This window comes from Panthera leo, chromosome B4 (assembly GCF_018350215.1).
Source record: "Panthera leo isolate Ple1 chromosome B4, P.leo_Ple1_pat1.1, whole genome shotgun sequence".
In the NCBI taxonomy this organism is placed as follows: domain Eukaryota; kingdom Metazoa; phylum Chordata; class Mammalia; order Carnivora; family Felidae; genus Panthera; species Panthera leo.
This window is the reverse complement of record NC_056685.1, coordinates 67,330,784-67,358,742: the sequence shown is the minus strand read 5'-3', so window position 1 is coordinate 67,358,742 and position 27,959 is coordinate 67,330,784. Positions and strand designations below refer to the sequence as shown.

Genomic DNA, 27,959 nt, shown 5'->3' with positions numbered 1-27,959 from the left:
CTTTTTTTTCTCTGTCAAATTATTGTTTTTTGTGGTGGTGGTAATGGGTGGCACCTGCCTTTGCCTACAACCACCATATAAACATAGTGTGTCACCACAGTTGATCAAATTTATGTTGAGGCATGTAGTTTTTGGAAATTTGGAATTTTGGAAGGTACTTTTGATTTTTCCCCTGATAACTATAACCTACAGAGACCAGGAAGCAGACAAATACTGATATGAGAAGTTGCAGAATGAATAAATTCTAACTTGTATCAAGTCGAGCAGCCATCTTTGAAGAACAATTTCAGAGTATCTGTAATATGAGCCACACAAGAAAGAAATAGCTCTAACCCCTTGCAAAAAGCCTTTTCCATTCAGGTACTCTGTGTTTTTTGATTAGAGAGTTTAGTCCATTTACATTTAAAGTAATTATTGATAGGTGTGTACTTATTGCTATTTTGTTCATTGTTTACTTGTTTTTATAGTTTCTCTGTTCCTTTTTTCTTCTCTTATTCTCTTCCTTTGTGGTTTGATGACTTCCTTTAGTGGTATACTTAACATTCTTTTCTCTTTATTGGTTATGTATTTATTATAGATTTTTGCTTTATGATTAGTTACCATGAGGTTTACACACACCACTTATTTCTATAATAGTCTGTTACCAGTTGTTAACAACTTAAGATTGCTCCCAGTCTAAACCTCAATATTTCTCCCTCCCTCTGTATTTTACAATTTCAGTGTCACATTTTACTTGTGTATCCCAAGTAATTAATCCACTATCTTTACTGTATTTTTACTTTTGTAGTGAGATTTATTCTCGTGTAGGTTTTATTGTAAGTAGTGTGCTTCTTTTTAGCCTAAAGAAGTCCCTTTAACTTTTCTTGTAAAGCCTGTTTAGTGGTTGTGAGCTCCTTTAGCTTGTGCTTATCTAAAAATATCTTTATCTCTTCTTCAGATCTGAATGGTAACTTTCCTGGGTAGAGTATTTGTTTATTGGGATTTTCTTTTCTTTAAGCACTTTGAATATGTCATGCGACTCCTTTCTGGTCTATAAGTTTCTGCTGAAAGCTCTGCTGACAGTCTTATGGGGATTCCCTTGTACATAACAAGTTGTTTTCCCTTACTGCATTCAATATTCTCTGCTTGTCTTTAAATTTTGACATTTTAATTACTGTGTGTCTCTGAGTCTCTTTGGGTTCATTGTATTTGGAACTTCCTGGACTTTCCGCATCTGGCTGTTGGTTTCCTTCTCCAGGTTAGGGAAATTTTTAGCCATTATTTCTTAAAACAAGATTTTTGTGCCTTTCCCTCTCTCTTCTTCTGGGACCTCTAATATGAATGTAGTCCATGTAATTTTGTCCTATAAACACCTTCAGTTGTCTTCACTTTTTTTTCTTTTGACTGCTCTGATTGAATGAATTCTGCTTTGTCGTTCAGGTGACTGATCCTTTCTTCTGTTTCATCTAGTCTGCTGGTGAACCCCTCTAATGTATTTTTCAGTTCAGTTATTATACTGTATTCTTTAGCTCTGTGACATTTGTTTGGTACTTTCTTATATTTTTTATCTCGTTTTTGAAGTTCTCATTGTGTTCATCTGTTCTTCTCCACAGTCTGATGAGCATCTTTGTGACCATTACGTTGAACTCTTTATCAGTAAATTCTGTTTCATTAAGGTTTTTTTTCCTGAAGTTTTATCTTGTTCTTTCATTTAGAATATATTTCTCTGTTTTTTTCAGTTTGCTTGACTCTCTGTGTTTTTTGTACAGTAGATAAAACAACCACCTCTCCAATTCTTGAAGGAGTGGCCTTGTGTAGGGAACAAACCTTGTCTTTCAGCTGTGCCCTAAATCTTTGTCTTATCTCAAACTTTTGTGCTTGTCCAAGCAGACTCTTATATGTTTAAATTTTTTTTTAACACTTATTTATTTTTAAGACAGAGAGAGAGCATGAACGGGGGAGGGTCATAGAGAGGGAGACACAGAATCTGAAACAGGCTCCAGGCTCTGAGCTGTGAGCACAGAGCCCAACGCGGGGCTCGAATTCACGGACCGCGAGATCATGACCTCAGCCGAAGTTGGCTGCTTAACTGACTGAGCCACCCAGGCGCCCCTGTTTAAATTTTTTTTAACATTTATTAATTTTGAGAGAGAGAGTGCACACACGCACAAGCAGGGCAGAGAGAGAGGGAGACACAGAATTTGAAGTAGGCTCTAGGCTCTGAGCTGTCAGCACAGAGCCCGATGCGGGGCTCAAACTCACAAGCCATGAGATCATGACCTGAGCCAAAGTCAAGCACTGAGCCACCCAGGTGCCCTGACCTTTTATATTTTTAATAGCTCTCAGTAGTTGAGGATATGCCAGGACCTGTCAGTGTCCTTAAGGGGAAGTTCTCAGCACCTAGATTCAGACTAACTGGAAGCCAGGTCATCAGGCAACAGTTTTTAAAGTGTGCAGATACATACAGTCCTGTGGGACTATAAACCTAAATCCCATTATGGTGGCAGTTATAGAAATTGGGGTTCTAGACAAGTGTAAGCTCTTTTATAGAAGATACTGGTGAGCTGCAGGAAGGCAGAGTACCAAGATCGCCTCTGTAACCTGAGTTTCTTAGAAATATCTCTAAAGTCCACCAGGTATATGCCAAACCTGCCCCTCAGGCCAAAGCTTCAGGACAAACAGAGGCTTCCTTCACCAGAAATCAGGGGTGTGCATAAATCTGCTGTCTTTGTAGTGCCCTGAGTGTGGCAGCCTGCCAACAACTATTTATCTGATTGCCACAATATCATAGGACCTAGAAAGGCAAGCTCCCCTGGCCACCAGAGCCTGGAAGTCAAGGGATGTCTACTGGGCAGTGACTGTAAAAACCATGGAGCCAGATGTAAAAACTAGGACACCAGCTCTGTGTAGAGCTTTTCCCCAACCCCCAAAGGAGACATAGGCACTCTGAAGCACAGCAGATACAGTTAACAAAGGTAGCTCCTGCCCTCCAAGGTCTCTGGAAAGGATTCGAATCAGCCCTTAGATGCTGCATGTTTAATTAGAAGCCTGCACCTTAGGTCACAGCCACAATGATTACCTAATAGGCCCTATTCACAGAAAGACTAAGCTCCTGGGTCTGTTGCCTCTTGCTGTGCACTGGGGGAGGTAACTGTTTAAGAACTCTTTCTCTGTGGGTTGGAGTGTTGTGGGACTTAAAATCATAAACCCATGTGTATGCTACCTACAACAGACTCACTTTACATGTAAGGACACACACAGACTGAAAGTGAAGGGATAGAATAAGATTTTCTATGTCAATGGAAACCAACAGAAAGCTGGAGTAGTTACATCAGACAAATTGAACTTTAAAGCAAAGACTGTAATAGACAAATGGGTGTTATATAATGATAAAGGGCTCAATCCAGCAGGAGGATATAACATTTGTAACTATTTATGTACCCAACATAGAAGCACTAAATATACAAAAGCAAATATTAATAGACTTAAAGGGAGAGATAGGCAGCATTACAATACTAATGAGTTTAATACCCCATTGACATCAGTGGATAAATCATCCGGACAGGAAAAACAAGAAAACATTGCCCTGATATCAAAACCAGACAGGGGTACCACAGGAAGAGAAATTACAAGCCAATATCCCCGAAGAACATAGATGCAAAAGTCCTCAACAATATATCAGCAAACTGAATTCAACAGTGCATTAAAAGGGATTATGTACCATGAAAAAGTGGGATATTTATTCCAGGGATGCAAGGATGGTTCAACATCTGTAAATGAACTAGTGTGATACACCACATTAACAAATGGAAGGATAAAAATTATATGATCATCTCAAAATGCAGAAAAAGCATTTGAGAAAATTCACCTTCCATTTATGATTAAAAACTCTTAACAAAATGGGTATAGAGGGAATGTACCTTCATACAATAAGGACATATATGACAAAGCCACAACTAATATTGTTCTTTCAGGAACAAGACAAGGATGCCCATTCTTGTCACTGCTATTCAGCATAGTATTGGAAGTCCTCACTAGAATAATTAGGCAAGAAAAGGAAATAAAAGGCATCCGAATTGAAAAGGAATTAACAAAACTGTCACTATTTGCAGATAGCATGATGTATTTGGAAAATCCTAAAGACTCATCAAAAACCTATTAGTACTAATAAATGAATTAAGTTTCAGGATACAAAATCAGTACACAAAAATTCTGTTTGTTGTGTTTCAATACACTGATAATAAACTTTTAGACAAAGAAAATAATCCCATTTACATATGCATCAAAAATAATAAATTTCCTTGGATAAATTTAGTCAAGTAAGTGAAATATCTGTATGCTGAAAACTGTAAGATATTAATGAAAGAAATTGAAGAAGACAGAAATAAATGGAAAGATACACTCCGCTTATAGATTGGAAGAGTCAATATTGTTAAAATGTCCATGCTAACCAAAGCAATCTATAGAATCTGTGCAATCCCTATCAAAATTCCAGTGACATTTTTCAAAGAAATAGAACAAATAATCCTAAAATTTATATGTAACCACACACACACACACACACACACACACACACACACACACACAAATCCCAAAATAGCCAAAGCAATTTTGAGATAGAATAAAACTGGAGGCATCATGCTCCCTGATTCAGGCTGTCTGACAAAACTATAGTAAGTAAAACTGTATGGTATTGGCATAAAAACAGACCCATAAATCAAAAGAAAAGAATAAAGAGCCCAGAAATAAACACACCAATATATGGTCAATTAATTTACAGCAAAGGAGCTAAGAATATATTATTTGGAAAGGATAGTGTCTTCAATAAATGGTGTTGGGAAAACTGCACGGCCACATGCAAAGGAATGAAACTCGACCACCATTCTATAGCATACTCACAATTGAAACAGATTGAAGACTTGAATAGAAGACCTGCAATCAGGAAGCTCTTAGAAGACAACATAAGGTGTAAGCTCCTTGACGTAGGTCTTAGCAGTGATTATTATTGTTTTTAATCTGACACCAAAAGCAAAAGCAACAGGAAAAAATAAGTCAAGTGGGACTACATAATACTTAAAAACTTCTCCATAGCAGAGGAAACCATCAAGAAAATGAAAAGGCATCTTAATGGGATTAAATGTTTGCAAATCATAAATCTGATAAGGGGCTGATTCCAACATATATAAAGACCTCAAAAAAACCCTCAATAGTGAAAAACCAAACAATTGATTTAAAATGTAGGGGGGGGGGGGTGTTGAATCTGAATAGATATTTTTTTTTCAAAGATTTACAAATAGCCAACAGGTACTTGAAAAACTGAACATAATTAGTCATTATGACTATGCAAATCAAAACGACAATGAGATACCACCTTACATCTATTAGAATGACTATTAAAAGGACAAGAAATAGCAAGTGTTAGCACGGATTTGGAAATATAAATAGTTTCTCCACTATGGAAGCCAGTATGGAGTTTCCTCAAAAACTTTAAAGTAGAATTACCATTAACCCAGCAATTATATTTTTGGGTATTTATCCAAAGAAGACAAAAACACTTAACTCAAAAAGATATGTACACCCCATGCTTGTTGCAGCATTATTTGCAATAGCCAAGATACTGAAACAACCTTAGTATCCATTGGTGAATGAATGGATAAACAAACTATTTTACACACACACAGATAATGGGATATTTCCACCCGTATAAAAGAATGAACTCTTGCCATTTGTGACAACACGTATGGACCTTCAGGACATTATACTGTGTGAAATAGGTCAGACAGATAAAGACAAATACTATGTGATCTCTCTAATTAAATAATAATAATAATAATAATAATAATAATAATAATAATAATAAGGGTGCCTGGGTTGCTCAGTTGGTGAAGCACCTGACTTTGGCTCAGGTCATGATCTCACAGTTTGTGAGTTCGAGCCCCATGTGGGGCTCTGTGTTGACAGCTCAGAGACTGGAGCCTGCTTCAGATTCTGTGTCTACCTCTCTGTCTCTGCCCCTCCTCCACTTGGGTGTGTTCTCTCTCTCAAAAATAAACATTAAAAAAACATTTTTTTTTTAAGTAAAAAACCCCTCACAGATAGATTAGTTGTTGCTAGAGGTAGAGCGGATTAATGGGTAAAGAAATGGGTAAAGGAGATATAAATTTATTTTAAAAATAAAAAGCCTTTTTGTGTACTACTGATTTGTATTCACAACTTGAAATTGTTCATTGTAAAATACTTCCTTTGCTCAATTTTCAGATAAAATATTCTCATATATAAAGTGATAGAATAAGCAAATATTTAATTTGCAAGCCAGAAATATGTTAACTGCTTCAATTCTCCTTGTCTTTTTAAGTACAGGAAGGTAGAAATACTAACAAAAAGAAATTGCAATAATAATCACTACAAATAATAAAAAAAAAAACATAACTTTCTTTGCTTAGCAGTTTGTTACTGAAAAACCTCCAGAAATTTCACTCTTGAAATTGCTAAAATATTTTTACTTTTTGCTGATGTCACTCCACAGTAAGAATCATTATGATTTGTATGATTGACTATCTCATAAAAAATGTGAATTCTTTATATTTGACAGCTATTTCAAGTACTCCAACTCAAAATAAATTTAAAAAAATTCAATGTTCATTTATTTTTGAGAGAGAGAGTGGGGGAGGGGCAGAGAGAGAGAGAGAGGGAGATAGAGGATCTGAAGCAGGCTCCTCACTGACCGCACAGAGCCAGATGCAGGGCTCAGACCCACAAACAGAGAGATCATGACCTGAGCTGAAGTGGAATGCTTAGCCAGCTGAGCCACCCAGATGCCCCCAACTCAAAATTAATAGGGGAGACTCATCCCACAATCCTGTGGTTTATTTAGTGTGAAAGGAATATTTCTGATTGTTGGTTAGTAAGATGGAGTAAGGCAGATAAATAACAATTATCCTACACATTGTTTCACATTGAGAGTGTTTCATTGTTCAAATTGTTCGAAATATATTTTCACCTGAAAATTTCTTATTTTGAGGAAAGAGTATGAACTGAAGGTAGGTGAGTGAATAGATGTGAACAAGATGATTTTAAAGTAAGTAGTTTCAATTATCTATGAAAAGTTTAATTTTTTTTTGTTTTGCTTTCCTTTTTAAAAATTTTTTTTTTTTTAATTTTTTTTTTCAACGTTTTTTATTTATTTTTGGGACAGAGAGAGACAGAGCATGAACGGGGGAGGGGCAGAGAGAGAGGGAGACACAGAATCGGAAACAGGCTCCAGGCTCGGAGCCATCAACCCAGAGCCTGACGCGGGACTCGAACTCACGGACCGCGAGATCGTGACCTGGCTGAAGTCGGACGCTTAACCGACTGCGCCACCCAGGCGCCCCTAAAAAAATTTTTTTTTAACGTTTATTTATTTTGAGACAGAGAGAGACAGAGCATGAACGGGGGAGGGGCAGAGAGAGAGGGAGACACAGAACCAGAAGCAGGCTCCAGGCTCTGAGCCATCAGCCCAGAGCCCAACGTGGGGCTCGAACTCATGGAACGTGAGATCGTGACCTGAGCTGAAGTTGGACGCTTAACCGACTGAGCCACCCAGGCGCCCCATGCTTTTTGTTTTTAAATATCATCTATAACATTCAGACAAGGCAGTACATAAATATTAGTAATAACCTATTTCTGTTTATATATTGCAGTATATACAGAATTTAAATCCTATATAAAGATATGAATCTGCAACTGGAGCCTCAATAGATAGAAAAATGCAAAAATATTGAGCATCACTAACAAATACACATGTATTTCTGTTTTCAGTAACAGTACTTGTTCAGGATAATGCAATAATAGATCTTTTATCTATTTTATCTTAATAAAAGCATTTTAATGAACTTTGGATATTGAAACATTTCAGTATCTGAACTTTCTCCCTTTCTGGTTCCCCTGGTCCAAGAATGAGACCCTGACTGGGCCCAACAGCCCCCTCAGCTGAGGTTAGCAACATTGAGGGGGATGTGTTACTGTAGATGGTTTCCATGTCCCAAGAGGTGCTCTTGTCTTCTGTCACTCTGTTGATAGCCACACCTGTATAGCTAAAATGTCTGCCATGACCAACTCTGGATATAGTTTTCTTTTTTGGTGGGGAAGTCATGGTTGATGGCTGAAGCAGTCTGCTGCATATCAGTGTGTGTCCATGTCAAGAAAAATGACAAGTTCAGTGTGTGCATGGGGAGACAGGAGGACTGAGGCATATATGTAGGCAGTCAGAGGTCAAAAGGAAACATCACCTTACCCCCACAGACCTTGGGCATTCCAGATTTTATCCCAGGTTTCTATGTTTCTGGGGGTTGGAAGTCACTAGTTGCACCTTGTAGAGAGGCTCACCTTTGAAGAACACGCTATGTAACATCTATGAGTGATCAAATGGGCATTTTGTGTTAAAGGACTGTAATGTGCTTGTGTGGGCATTATTGGAAGGTCACTAACATAACATTCTATTATCTTATCTGCAAGCTTATGTAATTCTTTTAGAAACTCTTATGGTTTCATTATTTCTTCTTATGTATTGCTAACCTGCTGAGTCATTTAGCCATGAGACTTGAAGAACCGGAGTCTCTAACTCATGTTTCATCACGTAATGTTTTTTTGGGGGTTATTTGTGTTTGCTTTGTATATTTCTAAAAAAGCCTCTTTCAATTCTTGTATGTGTATAATAGAGTAGATATAAAGAAATTTAAATGTCACTTTATAAAAAATGCTAATAGCCAGGGGAAAGAGGGTGACATGATCACTTATTACATTTGTGATGCTCATTTGATAAAAATTATCATTTGTTTGCAAGAGGTGCAGCTTTTCCTGGTTTTGAAACATAAGCTCCAGTTTGCTCCATTAGTCCTTATGGGACAGACATTGTGATGTAGTAGGGTCAGCTCATCAACAGATTCTGTAAAACAGTATAACTTGATTTCTTTCTTTCACATTATGATTAAAGGTCAGTTTCAAAAAATTTTTGTGTGTGTGTAACATTCTGAAGGATATACAATTAATTCTCCTTTAAAATTTTTTGAGATCTAAAATTGACCTTACAGTACTATACCATAAGATTGACCTTCACTTACTATTTAGATAGTAGAAATTTTGTCTTTGGATCAAGGCTGCCTGTCAGAAAGTTGTGTATTCCACATAACTTTGGCCCATCAGCAATGTGCCTTTTCTCAACTAACAGAATATTACTACATCACTGGTTTGCAAGGAGAATGAAAAATAGCTTTATGATACCCATTCCTAAAGCAGTCGTGTAATCCTAATCTATGCCATTACCATTATTAATCCTTTTTAAAGTCTCTCCTGCGTTTATCTTCCTCAGAAAACTTCAAACCCTTCAAGGCAAGGGATTGTGTTACGTTCTAGAAGTTTTGAGAACCTAGGAGAATGCCTGGTTTGGGGCATGTGCTCAGCAATTTTGTTGTGTAATAGAATGAATTAATGAAGGTAATTCTTTGAAAACTTTTACATGAAATTCCATAATCCCATTCATTCATTCTGTTTAACAGTGCATGCTACTTGGAAATTTTATTTTTGTTACTCTTTTGGCCCATTTCATCACCTGTATTCAGTTGTGACAGGCAATATCTCATTCTTTATGTTCGAAATCAAGCAGTAGAGTGATGGACAGTTCAGGCTTTGGAGTCAGATGGGGGGGGGCGGTGAATTGTAGCTCTGCCGCATTTTAAATATGGATTATTGAATATATTAACCTCACTTTTATTCCTGCATTTGTAGAATGGGTGTGAGGTAGAACCCACTTCACAGAGTGGTTTGTGAAGATTGACCATGTAAATAAAGTACTTAGCCTGGCACATAATTAGTGCTCAATAAAACAAGTTTTATCATAGTTGATATTCAGATGGTTGACTTTCCCTTCATGCTAAATAAGCCTAATTTCTTTAACCTGATTAATCAAAGTCTAGTTATCCAGTAGTTCAATTCTCAATTTTAGTTAGTTGAAGAAATGTTTATAGCCTAGGGAAAATGCAAGCAGTAGACTACTATCATCTAGTCAATAATGCCTTCTGGTTGCTAGGTTAAATTGTGCCTTGTATTATTAATTATGGGAATTCCTTTTTTTTTTTTTTTTTTGCTTTGATATCTTTAAAATGTTACACTTGTTGAAGAAATCAGATTTCTTTTTATTTCAGATTAAATTCATTTTGTGGTCACATGCAGAATTTCAGCAAATTTTATTTATAGACCTTTACATCCCCGTGGAGCTAAAATAAAGTGAATTTTGCAAGATTGTGGTTTCAATACCCTGAATGTCATTAAGTCCCAAAAATAAAGAGTGCTGGCTTAGATGTCAGAAGTCCTTCATTCTTATTTTTATTCCCTTGGTTATTAATTTGTGACCTTGGGCAAGCCATTTAACTTCACTCTTACTCATTTTCCTCATCTTTTCCTGCCTTCTCTACATGAGGCTGAAATGAGAAAATATTTGAGGATGGTAAAAACTGTAGAAATCTATGGTTCTTTTGTGTTAAGGCAGTGTTTTGTGATGTTAATTTTCTACACAAGATCATAACGTAGTCTGAGGCAATGAAAATGTGTCTGTTCACCTGACTTTTTATACCAGATCAATGTCAGAAATATTCAGGAACTGCATTTAATGATTTTTTTAGAGTTTCCTTTGAAAGAAAACTTGCAGAGTCATCACATAATAGCTTGTTATTTGTGTCCCCTCCACAGCATTTGTTGCTACTCAAGCATTGTGGTTCTTTTAGATGAAGGCCCAGCCTAAGTAAACGGGAAAGTCAGCAGATAAAGCTGCAGGAACTTTTTGAAAACAGCTGAACATACCAGTGTTTGTCCTTTTAGTTTGTGAGCCCAGAAGACCTCTGTTTCCTCAGCCGTGTTGATATTTACGTATGTTAACATAATTACTCCTAAATGGCCATGCAATGGCTGCATTGTTTCCTTTCTTGACAAGGACCTGGAGATTTTGAACCTTGAAGAATGCATTGCAGCCTGCGTATGGAGCTATTTTCCTTTTAGCATTCTTAGTTCTTAGGGTTCCACTGAGATCAAGTGGACGTGGAGTGTTATGGGCAAAATTTTCTGTCCCTCCAAAATTTGTATGTTCACTTCTTAACCTCCACGACCTGAGAATATGATTACATTTGGAGATAGGGTGGAGGTAACTAAGGGCCACCCATGTGGGTGGGCGGTACTCCACTCTGACTGATGTCCTGAGGAGAAGAGGATGAGATCTAGGGATGAGCTTGCACAGATGAAAGACCATGTGGAGACACTCAGAGAGGAGGCAGCCATCTACAAGTCAAGGAGAGAGGCCTCCAGAGACGCCAAGCCTACGACACCTTGATCTTGGACTTCCGGCCTTCAGAACAGTGAGAAAATTCTGTTGTGGAAGCCTCCCAGTCTGTGGTATTTTGCTATGGCAGCTCTAGCAAACAAACAGATCCTGGATGCTGGGCGTTCTCCACTGGGAGTGTAAGAAACACTACTAGGAGCCTTAAAAAGCCTCCATAATCCACGTATAAATAGAGTTTGAATTTGAATTTAGTAGAGGTTCACAGATATTACAGTTTGTAAATTCATTTTTTTAAAAGGTAGAAGTGATGGCAAAGCTGCTTTTAAGCATAGAACAGACAAAGAGGACAGTATTTGAGATAGTTTACTTGAAAGCTTACTTTTAGGGGCACCTGGGTGGCTCAGTTGGTTGAGCATCCAACTTGGTATCAGCTCATGTGGTGATCTCATGGTTTCAAGCCCCATGTCAGGCCCTGGGCAGTGACTACATGGAGCGTGCTTCAGATTCTCTGTGTCTCCTGCTCTCTCTGCTCCTCCCCTGCTTGCACTCTCTCTCTCAAAATAAATAAATAAACTTCAAGAAAAAAAATGCTTTTACGCTTGGGGCGCCCGGGTGGCTCAGTCGGTTAAGCGTCCGACTTCGGCTCAGGTCATGATCTCACGGTCTGTGAGTTCAAGCCCCGCGTCGGGCTCTGTGCTGACAGCTCAGAGCCTGGAGCCTGCTTGGAATTCTGTCTCCCTCTGTCTCTGCCCCTCCCCTGCTTGTGCTGTCTCTCTCTCTCTCTCTCAAAAATAAACCTTAAAACATTTAAAAAAAGCTTTTACTTCTTTCATAGTTTGATATACTTTTTTACTTTAAAATTATAGAGGAATTGATACACATGGCTTAACATTTCTTTAAGACACATACCCAAGATAAGTTCTTTTGGTAGTTTTTTTGTTGATTTTAAATCCTTACATTCCCATATTAGTAACTCAAAACAAGTGTTTTGATGTTAATATAAATGAAATAGTCTAAATTACATATGAAATTTTGGTGTGTGGGGGGGAATTCTCCACTTCCTTCATTAATGATTTATAGTGGCTTAATTTCGATTTTCAAATATTGCATCCTATTCATATACCTGTTCACTGAAATGGCCATTTTTAAAATACAATATTGATACTGTCTTTACACACATAGTGTGGTACAATTTTAAAATGCTTGCACATGCACAGCATCATCCAGTCCTCCAAAAAATCTTTTGGAGTTAGCATTATTCTCTTAATTTTCTAGGAAATGATTCCCAGAGAGGTTAGGATACTTTCTCAGAGTCACACAGTGATTTCACAGATCCCATATTTTCTGAGTCCCCATCCAGAGCTCTTTCTCTGTTTCTTAGACACAGGGACACCAAGCCCCATGGACTGAGAGATGCATTTGATGTGTGTGTGCACGTGTGCCTGTTGTTTGTATTTCCCTTGTTTCTAGCTCTTCCCTTTGCTCTTCTGATAATTTTGTGGCAAGTATTTTACTATGTAGTGGTGATGTGCATGTTTTCTTTTTTCTTTTGGTACTTGTATGCACATGTGCACGTGTGTGTGTATGTTCAGTGATATCAAAATATAACTTGAAGCAGTGGAAAGATTTGTCATCTGTAAGCTTGGCTAGTAGGATGGGTGCAACTTCTGGCTGAAAGAAAAAAAAAAAGATTTTAAGATGTCCATGGCTGTTACTTCATATTTTAGTGGATACCAGAATCTGTTTATAATAAAGGCTAGGTCTCAAAATTTGTTTCTCTGGAAACACATCATTTGTAATCTTTAGCTCCTAAGGTAGACAACCTTTATGAGGGTTATGTGTTAGTATTCAGATCATTATTAAGCTAGCTCATTGTTCCTCAGGCCTGATACGAAATCCCTGTCTTTCACGTTTCCTAGCAACTGACTCACACGTGGAGGATGCAGAAGGAAAGCCATCAGGGACTTGCTCTGCATTTCTCAAACAGCCTCTGAGAAATAGTACCCAGACTACATTGTTTCTCTTCACTGTTTCTAGTAAAAGCTTGCCTTTTATGTTCATTAGATTCTAAGAGAGAATAGTCATAGAGGATGCACATGAAAAATTGAGTAGTGATGATGAAACATCAAAGCCAGATTATTGGAAATTTTCATCAGTAGTAATATTTTTTATAGCCATTGCTATTTATGTGTGTCCTGAAATGAAGGTTACTGGAGTAAGGAGATGAAATCAGTTCTGTTTTATACTTGAGAATTAAGGTAGTTATTATTATAAAGTTACTCCTCTTAGATGCCTAATAAGTACTTGTTCATAATTGTGAAATAAAATGGATCTTCAGTTTTTCACTTCCTTAAAAGAAGGGAGGACAGTGTACCCTAAATTTATTATATACTTATGTGTATGTAACTCTTTGTACACACACCTGTGTATTTTAAACCTTTAGACTGACAAATTGAAAAACGCTTTCTGAGCTAAATGATACATTTCATTACATTTAAACAAAATGAACAAATAACTTCATTCCAATTTCTCTGTATGGAAATTGATAGTAATTTGATGTTGAAGTTTTAGCACGTTTAAAATAGAAACTATGATTTTTATACTTTATTGTATTTTTATTTTCTTTTAATCTTAGCATTTAATTTGGGTGGCCTAAAATGTAAAATACAATGACGTTACGTGTTAATAATACTAAGACATATCTACTAGAAAAAAAGTGCCTTTCAGATGACAAGAATCTGAAGTTATGTCTCTTCTCTTAACTGTCCTTGTGCTGTTTGCTGTAACTGACCCTAGGAAAGGGGGCTGTGGAAGGAAAAGAGTGATGAGGGAAGAGAAAGCAAGAGGAAAATGGAAGGAAAGATGAAGCATGAGTAAAAAAAAAAAAAAAAAATGGTTGTGAGGGCATCTGGGTGGCTCCGTCAGTTAAGCATCCGACTTCAGCTCAGGTCATGATCTCACAGTCCATGAGTTCGAGCCCCACGTCGAGCTCTGTGCTGACAGCTCGGAGCCTGGAGCCTGCTTCGGATTCTGTGTCTCCCTCTCTCTCTGCCCCTCCCCTGCTCATGCTCTGTCTCTCTCTGTCTCAAAAATAGATAAAAATACTTTAAAAAATTAAAAATAAATGGTTGTGACTAGTGAACGGTGGGGCAGTGGGATTGAGTGGAGCTGCTACGTCTTTCTCCCTACCACCTCTGTGAAAGCAGTGTCCTGCTGTTACTTTGCCAGGAATGAGCGTGTTCACCAGCCAGCACCCGCCAGGGTGCACTGGTGCTCTCCATGCAATACCCAGCAGGAAGAAAGAATAAAGGTAGAAAACATAATCGTGTGGGTCCTTGAGCATGAGTTGAGCACATTGTTTTCATGTCAAATGAAGACTAGGGCTAGATCAGGTCTTTCCTAAAAAGCCTGTGCTGATCCATAGAGTTTTCTTGGGTTTTTAGCCAGCTTCAAAAACTAAGTATTTTATAGCTGGTTCATAATTTAGTCTTCATGGGGTTCACACTTTTTAAATTTTTATTTTTTTTAATATTAAAAAAAAATTTATGTTTATTTATTTATTTATTTTGAGAGAGAGAGTGTGTATAAGCAGGGAAGGGGCAGAGAGAGAGACAGAATCCCAAGCAGGCTCTGCACCATCAGCACAGAGCATGATGTGGGGCTTTAACTCATGAACCGTGAGATCATGACCTGAGCCAGGATCAAGAGTCACATGCTTAACTGTGCCACCCAGGTACCCCTAAATTCTTTTTTCTGTTTTTTTTTTCTACTCACTGAATCCAACTGTACTTTGTACAACTGCTCTTTCTCATGGAAAAGCAGAGTTCTCAAATTCTGTTCCCCACTTAAAAAATTTTTTTGTCATGTTTTCATTATTTTTTGAGAGAGAGAGAGAGAGGGAAGGAGAGAAGGAGAGAGAGTGAAGGAAAGAAAGCGGGGGCGGGGCAGAGAGGGAGACAGAGGATCCAAAGTGGGCTCGGCGCTGATAGGCTGACAGCACTGAGCCCAGTATGGGACTCGGATGCTAAACCAACTAAGCCACCCGGGCACCTACCCCCCTCCATTTTTTACGTCCATTTGATTTTAACTTCAGTTTCATATCTGAATTAAGACTTTGCCCTTCACCTCGGATGAGCTAAGTGGCATTGTTGTCCAGCCAAATGATAGCTGTTTATGTCACTTGGTTGCTTTGCCTTACCCCTACCCTCTCCCATTTCCCACCTTTCAATCCCACGGCCCTTAAGTCTCCACTTCTCCCTATTTCCTGCTTAAATATACACAGGGGGCTGGTTAGTAAGGATACTTCATAAATGCATGCCTAGCTAGGTAGACAATGAGATGTTGGTCTTTTCCATTCATGCGGGTACCTCCTATCTTTATGGGTGATTTTCCTGATCCCTATCTGTAGCCTTGAAATGTGAGGAGAGCCACCCCTCTCTTCTCACATGCACTTCTCTAAAATATATGTTACTTTATTGCTCCTTCGTCCACCACTGCTTTGGACACAGTTCAGGGACAAAAAAGAAATGTCCTACTCGCTATGATACTAGTTTTCACACATGAAAAAATTAGGCTGCCTAATATTCATTCTTTGTAAGTACTGCTCCTTAGAGTAAAATCTTACTGCTTTAAATCCCCCCCCCCTTTTTTTTAATGAAATGGTCACAGTAGATGATAGTTGGTTTATTTTTGTTTCTGATGGAAAAAAAAAATGAAAACTGCTAGTTTCTTATAGCTCACAATACTGACTTGGTAAGTCCAAATGTTCTTTAGACATCATTTTCCTCTTTGGTTTTGATTTTGCTTAAGATCTGAATGAGGTACATCCACTATTACCTTAATGGTGATTTTAAAAGGAGAGAAACAACAATTGTGGCAGGGATTACAGCTTTATCTAAAACACTGACCGTCACTGAGCTTCCCAGGTGTCTGGCTTGTCTAGCTTCCAGCCTCAGCAGTGGAAACATTTGTGACCTTGTTCAGGGCTGGCTAGTATGGGGAGCGGAGCAGAGGGAGGGAGACAGGCCTTTGTGTGGGTGGGGAAGGCAGTGGCGAAGCACCCTTCCTTCACAAAGCTAGTAAGGGAGCTGCTGTTGCCTGAAGAACCCGAACCTGAGGGGAGAGAGGTTCCATCTAGCATTATGCAGCATTCTTCATAACTACCTGCAGTGATTGGCAGGGAATCAAAACAGGTTGTAGTTCCTTAGCCAGTGAAACAGTATTTTACAATGTTATAAACACAGAAAAGGGGTTGTTGAATGATGCCGACAGCTGTTTATGAAATGTATAGCTAAACAAATGCATAAATGAATTAAAAGAATGAGTGAATTTTACGGGTGAGAGACGAAAGGTGGGATGGGGGAGGGAGAAGTGGAAGGGTGTTGTTGCAATGATGAGAAAAGAGAAAAGACTTGGACCTCTATGCCTAGGTTTGTAAATTTAATACAGTTGAGACTAATTTGAGTATGTGTGGAGTTTGGGTGTTTAAGAAGCACTAGTATTTTGGAATTTACTACAGCTTTTATTATAGAGACATTTGGCATTGCTTAAAGTCTGTAAACTGATTGTGCAATGCCTGCAAGAAATGTGGATGAGGATGTAATAAAGTATTCCTCGCACAGCTGCCACTAGGGGGCGACATAAAGCCCAGTGTCACTTCTTGGCATATTGCGGGTATCTCTCTGCCTTCTTTGCCCTGTTTCTTGTAGCACTGTATCATCACAGCTACCATTTCCCAGACTTCATGCTTCTCTGGCATGTGCTGAGATACTTTTCCTAGAATATGCTAAAACCAGACATGAGAATAATGACACAATTCAACTTGTACTTTTGATACTGTTGAGAACTCAATCAGAGAGGGGGCGTCTGAGTGGCTCACTTGGTTAAGCACCGACTTCGGCTCAGGTCATGATCTTGTGGTTTGTGAGTTCAAGCCCCATGTCGGGCTCTGTGCTGACCCCCAGAGCCTGGAGCCTGTTTCAGATTCTGTGTCTCCCAGCCTCTCTGTCCCTCCCCTGCTTGTTCTCTGTCTCTCTCTCTCTCAAAACTGAATAAACATTAAAAAATACTTATAAAAGAAAAAGAACTCAGGGATAAATGCACTGCTAAAAACAGGTGCCAGAAGTTAAAGTCTTAAGTCCTTATGAAAAATAATCATTTATTTATAATTTGAATTTTATTTATACATTCATTGAGCATTTATTGGGTGCTCTGAGTGCTTGGACCTATCAGACCCTAGGGATACTATGGAGAAAAGAGGTAAAGTCTCTTCTCTTTTCACTTTTTAATGGGATTTCACTTTTTAATGGGAAGATGAGAAATCTACAAGAAAATTAATATAGGTAAGACAATTTCAGATAGTGAAAGATAATATTTGAGAAATATTCCAGAATGGCCATAGTCCATTGAATATTCCATGGAACTCTGAATTTCTAGATGTTGAAAACTGTTTTTTTCTCTTTGGTTATCTTTTTAAAATCAGAGCACTGTCTTCAAGAAACAACAACAAAAAAGAACTGTCCTATGATTCAGCAATTGCACTATTAAGTATTTACCCAAAAGATAACAAAAATACAGATTTGAAGGGATACATGCACCCCAGTGTTTATAACAGCATTATCAACAATAGTCAATTTATGGAGAGAACGCCAAGGTCTATCAAAGAAGATGTGATACACACACACACACACACACACACACACACACACACACACAATGGAATATTACTTAGCCATTAAAAAGAATGAGAACTTGCCATTTGCCATGATATGGATGGAGCTATAATGTATTATGCTAAGTGAAATAATCCAATTAGAGAAAGACAAATAGCATGTGATTTCAGTCACATGTGGAATTTAAGAAACAAAACATGAACATATTAGAATTGGGGGGCAGGGGGGAGAAGAGAGGGAAACAAACCACAAGAGACTCTTGATGATAGAGAACAAGCTATGGGTTGAAGGAGGAAGGACGGAGGGAGATGGGCTAGGTGGGTGATGGGGACTAAGCACTTGTGATGAGCACTGGGTGTTGTATGTAAGTGATGAATCACTGAATTCTACTCCTGAAACCAGTATTGCACTGTATATTAACTAAAATTTAAATAAAAAAGAATGAAATTTTTAAAATTTTAAAATGCTAAAAAAATAAACTTAGAGCTCTAGTCCCATCATATAGGGAAAATACTAGGAGAATGAAATTGAACACTTGTGGCAAAAAAAAAAAAAAAAATAGTCAAGGAAACAATAAACAGGTTACTGAGAGCAAGTTTACCTTATTTAGAGCTTAATGTATTTTGTGGTAATTTTTCATCTGTAAAATTTTATGAGGACTATGGAAATTTTCTTATATTTTTTAAATTAAAAAAGTGTTTTTATTCTTTATTTTTGAGAGAGAAAGAGAGAGCACGAGCAGAGGAGAGGCAGAGAGAGAGACACACAGAATCAGAAGCAGGCTCCAGGCTCTGAGCTGTCAGTACAGAACCTGTACAGGTTTTGAACCCACAAACACAAGATCATGACCTGAGCTGAAGTCAGATGCTTAACCAACTAAACCACCCAGGAGCCCCAATTTTCTTATGGTTAATCCATACCCTGACCTTTTTCTGAATTTTGGGGAGTAATTTCTTTTAGGGGGAGTTTTCTCAGCTAGCAAGTTAATAGTCTTCCTTATGATTTTTTTTTTTTTTTTTTTAAGAGAGACAGGGAGAGAGAATCCCAAGCAGGCTCAGTGCTGTCAGCGCAGAGACTGACATGGCGCTTGAACGTACAGACCATGACACCACAACCTGAGCAGAAATCAGGAGTCGGATACTTAACTGACTGAGCCCCCCAGGTGCCCCCATCCATATAATGTATTCTTGTGCTTCAAGATTTTGTGGAAAATGTGCATATGGCAGTGATATTTTTAGTCTTTTCCATGTCAGACAATCCTGAGTCTTCTTTCAAGACATAGTTTCAATGTCATCTGTTTTGTGTAAATGCATCTCTGGCACTTCCTATAACCAGCCAGATCATGACATCCATCTTTGATCATTCATTCATTCAGAAAATATTTTTGATTGGCTATTACTTATGAGGCACAGTTCGGGGCCCTGAAGATTTAGCAGTCAATGAAAGGAGGTCCTCTTAAAGTTTTCTTTCTCATGAGGAGAGGTGCCAAATGAACACATAAACTGATGAGTGACAGGTGGTGATAAGGTTAATGAATAACGGTGATAAAAATTAATGAGCAGATGAGAACTGGTAGATGGCAGTGGGACAGAGGGCTTATACTCTTACCAGTTGATCCAGGAAGGTCAGAGAGGTGGTACGGCTAAAATAAGTGAGGAGAGTAAAAGCAGGCAGCATAGCTAAAGCGGAATTGCTTGGAGAACTTTAGGAGATAAGGTCAGAAGGGCGGGTTAGGTAGGGACTGAAAGGGCTTGGGCTTTAAAGCCACTGGAAGTTTGTGAGCAGAGGACCCACCTGGCAGAGTTGGGTTTATAAAGGCTCCTCTGGCTCCTTTGTTCAGAATAGACTTAAGCGAGACAGTGGTTGGATCAGGTCCCTTAAATTGGGGGCTGTGAGAATAATCCAGGAACAAGAGGCCTAGGCCTACATGATGGCCATGGGGAGAGTGACAATTAGTAGAGTGTATTGTTGATATGCTTACTTATGCACTGGAAGTGAGGTAGATGAGAAACTGAGGAATTGAAGGTGACTTGTGGTTTTTGCCTTGAGCATCTGGAAGGATGGGGTAGCTGTTAATTGAGAAACACTGTGGGAGAAGCAGGTTATGCTTTTGGGCAAGGAAGTTAGGAGTTTACTTTGTACCTGGTGTGAGATGCCCACAGATGTACAGGTGGAGAAATTGTGGACAGTTGGATGAGCAAATTTTTGGTTCAGGAGACAGGGTGTATTTAGAAATGTGAATTTGGGAATCATTGGTGTATAGATGGTATTTGAGAACATGACCTTTTATACATGTGTCGATTATAGCACTTCATTTTATCATTGTTGATATATCTGTCTGTCTGGGTTAAGATCTTTCAGTACAGAGACTGAATTTTACTTGACATTTTAATATTTTGTTCATGGCAGCCTGGCCGTGGTATGAAGCTGGAGATTCTCATTGGGGGTGTGAGCAACTGGGTTTACTTACAGCCTTATCCAGGGAAAGACATTTTTACTAAGACTAAAAAAGCTACTGAAGTGGGAAATCAGGTTGTTAAATGTACAGTTTATGGTCAAAGCTTAAAGATTTTATCATCTCAAAGTATCTTGCTCTCAATTGCAGTTACCCTTGTGCCTCTAAGAAATACGTTCCTTTGGGTAGCCCAACTCAGTACAGTCATAACATAGGTGTAAGTGGCAGCTTTAATCCAGACTGATGCCCTGGAGAAATAAACCTCCTGTAAACTTAGACCTATAACCTGTTGGCTAGTACCATAGATAAGCCTGAGATTTATGCTCTTTGAAATTGGTTGGCTTGGTGATTATGACCTGACCTGGTGTCGCCCCTTCTTTTTTTTTTTTTCTTTTTTTTGTCTGCTGTGAATTAAATAAAGAAATTGAGAATATTTAGAAACTTTGGGGTACCTGGGTGACTCAGTTAGTTAAGCGTCTGACTTCAGCTCAGGTCATGATCTCACAGTCTGTGAGTTTGAGTCCTGCATTGGGCTCTGTGTTCCGATCTCTGTGTGTTGTGTTGTGGCTCAGGTTGCGATCTCACGGTTTGTGAGTTTGAGCCCCGCGTCGGGCTCTGTGCTGACAGCTCAAAGCCTGGAGTCTGCTTCGGGTTCTGTGTCGCCCTCTCTCTCTGCCCCTCTCCCACTTGCTGTCACGCTTGCTCGCTCTCTCTCAATAAAAATAAAACATTAAAAAAATAAAAACTCGTATAGCAGTGGACAGTAATTTTATGTGTATTGAATCTCATTCAACAGTGCTTGTATTTTTTTCATTTTATTTTTCTAGTAATTCATTTTATTGTATTTAACAAAATATCAGTCTGCAACAAACTGAAATTTTTTTAAAAAATCGGTCCATCACACATAGTTTGAGGAACAGCATACATCTTCATTATATCAGAAGGCATTTCACTAATTGAGGACTCAGCTAAATCAGTAATTCTCACAGGAGGCGGAGTGGATCAAAATGTAGCCAGCAGGCATGATTAGTATTTCCAGAAAATGTGTGTACTTTGAAAAAAATTCGCTCCATTTTTCATGTCATGACTTATTGACGGGAATATGATATGGCAGCATGAAAAGAGGTAAAGAACCACTTACTATACCACGACAAGGAACATAAAAGAATTCGGGATTTCTTTCATATTTTGTTGATCTCAAGTCTGACATTTTGGTGGGTAGATTATGAGATAAACAACCACTGCCTGGTTTTGTAAATATTTCCTTTTAGCATCCAAACTTTACGTGTGTCTTCATATGTCAGTATGTTGTTTTATGGTTTTCTAGAAGCAATCTTATCTGCAACCTATCTATGCACCAAATACTTAACCTTGTTTCTTAGCTTCTGGAACATTTTTACTCCTTTCATTTATCTTTTTTGACACTTCAGAAGGAAGTTATCAGGAGACACACTGTGCATTAATAATCATTTTGATCCGTTCCTTAATATTCTTCTTAACCAGTATTACCTTCCATGAATAATTTTATTTCATTTTTATTAAATAAGTGATGGTAATATGCCTCAGAGGATGCAATTAATGGCTAACATGGTGATTTCAGAAAAAGAAAATGAACGGATATGAGGAATGGAAGTAAAGGGAAGCCCTAGGAATTGTATCAAACCATATGACACTTAGAAACAGCAGGATGAGTAAAGCACAGTAGAGCCCTGGGAAGACCACAGTTGGAGTGGCTTCTTCTAGGTTGTAAGTTTTGAGATGGTCTCCCCTTGCTGTTTATTATCTTGGAACTTCCTAGATTATCAACATTAACTACATATTGTTATTACTATTATTATAGAAATTTGTTTACGTATAGCCCTACCCTAAACATGTAAGTATGGTCAGATAAGCAAGTTGGTGCATTTGGTATTCTGGTTTTGATGTTCTTGGTTTTGAAGAGCTTAAAAATTCCTGTCAAACTCTTTCTTCTCGGTGATTTCCCCAGTGACTGGCTATAGATTCCTTCTTTGGTCTTTGTAAAGCTATATGGCAGCAAATCTCTGCCAGTTAATGAGCACGTGAAAAGCTGTTTATCTAAGGGCTGTTTGTTTTGTTACTTACAAAGCCGTAAAGATGTCAAGAAAAATCTCTCAATCCCTGTAGAATACTTTCAATTTTAGCGAACAAGGGCATTAGCCACTTAAAAAATTAAGTGAGAGAAACTATTGGCTGGCTACCTTTTTATGAAACATTACCAAAAAAGTGTTTTGACTAAAAAACAATCACTCTAAAAAATAGTGAATGGAATATATTCACTGGATGTTAATAATCCAGAATTTTTGCATTAAGCCTTCATAATTACTGGTAGTAATGATTTTCTAATAATTTACTGTGTATACAGTGTAGCATAATGTATACTAGCTTCAGTACCAGAAATTTACATTTAAAATGGGCAGAAACAAAAGGTAAATCAAAAAAATTACTTTTGTATCCTTTTTTTTTCCATTAAGCCCTGTGTTTATAAAAAGGTTACATTTATTATTGCTCTGTTATCCTGTTTTGTAAACATCTTATTAAACAGAAAGTGTGACTGTAAAAGTAAAAGCTTCTTAACCAACCAAGAAGAATTTGCCCATTCTCTCATTTGGGGCAGGGGCACTGTAGTTTAGAGATGCTGCTATTTATTGCTCAGAGTACTTCTAATTTTATTCAAATTGCCTCAAGAGCCAGTTCTTGAGTCACAAAGCAGTATGTTCCATTCACTCACTCAACAAAAATTTATTGAATGCTTACTTACGTCAGTTCTCTCTAGATGCCAGATACATGGTGGGGACAAAACTGTTAAAAACTCAGCCTTGTTACTTTATAACCACTCTTAATGAGAATTAGAAAAGGCCTGTTTTTAGAGAAGCCTGGTCCACTGTTTTTTCTTGTAGAGAAAGTGGAGACTGAGACAAAATAATCTCTGTAATCATGAATGAAGTTCTCTTTGGCTCAGTTGCTTGTTCCATGTCTGAATGAAAGTAGAGAAATAGTTTGATAGGTAGAAAGATTAGGGACTGTTTTGGACTTTGAATTCAGGTAAGCACTGACCTTAGCATGTCCTTAGCTGTTTGATCTTTGGAAACTTACTTGGCCTCTCTGAGCCTTTGTTTTCTAATCTGCCAGATGAGATTAATACTATCAATTTCTTTGGTGGCAGTGCAGATTAATTTACATACAGCTTGAATCTAGTAGGTGTCACATATTATTAGCTCATGCCCACCTTGCTCTCTCCAGTCCCTTCAAACCCCACTTGACCGCAAATGTCCAACCTAGTGAAATCCGGTCATGATCTTAAAATACACATGTTGTTTTCATACTTTCCTTTCTGGTTTTTTAAAATTTAATATTGAGTGGGAAAACATGTTAATGTATTACACGAGATAGCAGTGGAAGAGTTAGGGTCAGAAAAAGACAACATATTTGAGGTTTTCGAGAAGGATATTTTATTCTCCATCTAACGATAAGGCCAGAAAGCTTCAAGAGATCTAAGTGTGTAGAAGGTGGGAGTTTGGGTTTGGTAGTTAGAAAGTATTCAGTGAAAAAGTCTTACATAAAATAGTTCATAAGGTAGGTCAGTTTGGTTTCTCACATTCAAATGATACATTTCCCATCAAAAGTTAAAACATTATTATAAGTAGAAACACCAGAAATGACATTTATGAATCCAGCATTGTAACTTGGAATGAATCATGGAACTAATAAGTGTGTCCAAATATAGTCTTCTTCAACTAGACTATGTCTTTCCTGTTCTCAGCTCTCAGTCATTAATTCACCCTTCGTGGCTCTTACCATTGTCTGCCATGGTAACTGCCATCCATAGCATAAGCTTCTTGAGGGCAAGCACCATGTCTCATTTATCTTTGGACCTGCCACTTTGTATAGAGTTTTCTCTGGTGATGACAATAAATTGCATTTGATGGTTACTAGAAGGAACTTACTTTAGTGCTGTCATAATAGGTGTCTAAGATGATTATCTTAGGGATTATCTAAGGGAACAGCTATCTTAAGGTCTTTTTTTTTTTTTTTAGTGTTATTAGAATACAAGAAGCTGAAGTCCTGGGCAAGGCTCACACCCAGTGACAGCCATGCCTTCTCTGTGAGTCACATTTTTGAATGACATTGTCACTGTTGCAATGTATGAGTTGTTATATTTGGAAACATAGCTTAGAAGGGAGTGCTACCAGTCTGTTAGTATACATAATTATTTAGAGTGTTCAAATTTAAGACTATGGTTTGACATTTACTTATGTCTTGTGATTTATAAACAAATATGCATTACTGAACATTGGTATATTTTGACTCTTTAGAGTTGCTCTATCCATTTGTGATGCATGTTAACTAAAGTGAAATAAAAACAGTTGCATTTAAAGAGCTACATCTGTTCTGTGCATGGGTTGTTTGAAGTTTGGAAAGCTATTCTGATCAAATGAATAAATCTTCATCCAGACAGGTGGCTTACTTGAATACTTATAACTTATTTTCAGATGCCCTCCTGGGAAATCTTACATTTGGCTACAATCTCTAAGCTGTTTTATCTGCCAAGGATAGGCTGGGAATGGGAAGTTTCAATTAAAATTAATGGGACTTGTCATGGAGAAATTTAGAGAATCTCCACTGCTCTGGAGTGACACCATTATATAAAAATGTAGGCATTATCCAAGCAGTCACTTGAAGAAAGCTATTACATGGACTTATTTTTGTATGGGAATTCAGAATGCAGATAGATTATATTTTTTTAATTTATTTTTTATTTAAAAAAATTTTTTTTAACATTTATTCATTTTTGAGAGACAGAGACAGAGCATGAGCGGGAAAGGGGCAGAGAGAGAGGGAGACACAGAATCTGAAGCAGGCTCCAGGCTCTGAGCAGTCAACACAGAGCCCGACGTGGGGCTCGAACTCACGAACTGAGAGATCATGACCTGAGCCAAAGTTGGACACTCAACCGACTGAGCCACACAGGCACCCTGCAGATGGATTATCTTTAAAACGATGTATGTAGTTAAAATTACTATGTTGGTTTAATATTAGGGAGTACATAATTTTCTCAGTCCCCTCCCTGGGCATTATTTTCTTCCTGTTCCATAGCAAAGTAACAAAGGGTAAGCCAGATGGAGGAAGGTGAATTTGTTTTTCTCTCCCTCAGTTTTCTAAAATTAGTATTTAACAGAAAGTATACAGTTTGCCTAAGTGAAATTTGCTCTCCAAATCTGTAAATATTTGTCTCTCTAAACTGGAGGCATTTGTAAGAAAGAATCACTGTAGTGAGTAGCAGTTAAGCCCTTTCCAGGCCTAGCAAAGCATTTGGTCATGTGACACAGTGGATAAATCTTGGAGAGAAAGAATATATTATTTTTGATGCTAGTATGAATTTTTAAGATTTCTGAATGGTAGAATAAAATTGAGTTATAAATCAGTTATAACATATAAAAGTACCCGAACACAAAGCATTTGATTAATTCAACATTGAGGAAATGTTGACAAAAGAAATGAATTTTGTTTAAGTGCATCAAATGCAATCAGATAGCTATGCGTGCCTTGAAGAAAAGGCAGCTTAAGTGGATAGATTTAACTGACAGGTGTGAGAATAAGAAGACTCTAGTTGCAGAAGCAGCTGGATGAATGGAGATTTTATTTTGTGCAAAGGGGAATGCTCAAGGAGAAGTGAATTGCTGGGGAGTCGAGTACGGTTTTGGGTAGCACATTTTGCGATGTCAGATATTCAAGTGCAGATGTGAAGTCAGAAGTTGGGTTTGTGAGTCTGGAACTCAGAGGTGGGGTTGGCATGGCAATGTCATGGGAGTCATGGGGGTTGGAGGAGATTAATGGGGAATACATACATGCAGAGAAAAGGAGAGATCTGGGCCCCAGGGCATTCCAAAGTTTGGAGGTCAGCTAGAGGAGCAGCAAAGGAGATTGAGCAGGGGCATCTAGTGATGTAGGAGTAAAACCAGGAGAAAGTGGTTTCTGGAAGCTGATGATGGAAGTGTTTCAAGAAGGAAGGAAGGAAAGAAGGAAGGAAAAAAAACCAATTATTTTTTGATGTTGCTGATAGTTTAGGTTTGATGATTGAATTTGCAAAGTGGAGATAGTTGGAAGCCTTTACAAGGACGATTTCAGTGGATAGGTGGGGATGAAAGCCTACTTAGAATGGGAATGAGGTGATAATAGGAGGTATTGAAGTGGAGATATAAAGTCTAAATGGTTCATAGGGAAATTATCTGTGAACTAGGGTGGAAAAATTAGGTATAAACTACAAGGTGATGTGTTTTTTTTAAAAGTTGATTTTTCAGTTTTATTTTATAGATGATACTACCTCAGGGTTATATGCTAATGGGAAGGATCCAATAAATAGAGGAGACTGACACTGGGATAGAGGGAAGGATAATTATTATAGGAGCAATGTTGTCCACAGGCTCAAAGGGATAGAATTCAGATCAAAAGTACAGACGTTAGCCTTGTACCAGGGGGTATGGCAGAGCATTTGGGTCAAGATACATGGAGATTGCTGTTGTGGTGAGAAGATGAATTAGTTCTCTTCTAATTGCTTCTGTTTTCTCAGTGAAAGAAGAACTGAGGTCATTAGCAAGTGCAATATAATGGATGAGTCATGTTAATTAACAGCATCTGCATAAACCACATTCTTGGGCAGCAGGCTCTTGGGAGATATGTTTCCCAACAGAAGATCTTTGGGCTTTGTGGGCTGTGTTCCCTGCCCTACTTTAGCTATAAATGCTATCCTGTGTTTTTACCATGTGATTCTTACAGATTTCAGTTGAGCAGTGAAGTGTGAGTGAAAGGAAGAAGAGCCTACTTTATACCTTAAGTTTTTCACTATGTTTTATCAGATAGTTTCCTAAGAAGTAGGCCATCACAGTCAGTCTGTATGCATACGGTGTTTTCATTTTTCATTGTAGACATGTGCATTGCTCTAAACTCCAATATAATGATTTGTAACTATAAACAGTATTTATAGTGAGTCAGAAGGTCATGAGAGGAGGAATCACCTATGAATTTATTCACTACCATAAAGAAACTATAGCATAGGAATTTTCATGCAGCCACAGATGCTGACATGACCCAAGCCACTTCTGAAATGATGGAAATAAACTATGCTTGATAAACTTCTTGTACCTTTTGACAAAGATGGTAACATTTCAAATTATTTGTTAATACCAGATCTTAAAGAAATGTTTATTAGGTGAAAAATGTTTAAAGGAGAGATTTTGTATCAACCAAATTATTTTTAATTCAGTTTGATAATTGATCAGTGAGCATTACCTGAAAGCCACAGTGAGGAAACAAACATATGTATAACACATGGACTCAACTAGAAGGGACTTAAACTAACCTAATGGTAGATAAACAAATGTGTAAAAATAGTCATTGTACAAGTTAAAATAAAGTGATGTAAGATGAGTGTGAAAAATAGGAGCAAGCTAATAATTCTGACATTTGAGTCAGGTTAGGGAAGACCCCGAGGATAAGATATTATTTGAGCTGGACCTCAAAGGATGGT

The 27,959-nt window shown here is 37.9% G+C and overlaps 1 protein-coding gene and 1 non-coding gene across 2 annotated transcripts in view; one reads left to right on the top strand and one right to left on the bottom strand.

The window, feature by feature from the left end:
* Positions 1 to 27,959, top strand: part of SLC2A13 (solute carrier family 2 member 13) — a 373,541-nt gene that overhangs the window by 112,434 nt on the left and 233,148 nt on the right. The gene's annotated exons all lie outside the window — the stretch shown is intronic.
* LOC122225730 lies at positions 8,214 to 8,353 on the bottom strand. Its single transcript, XR_006205334.1, has one exon. It is a non-coding gene; the product is annotated as a small nucleolar RNA SNORA67 (small nucleolar RNA).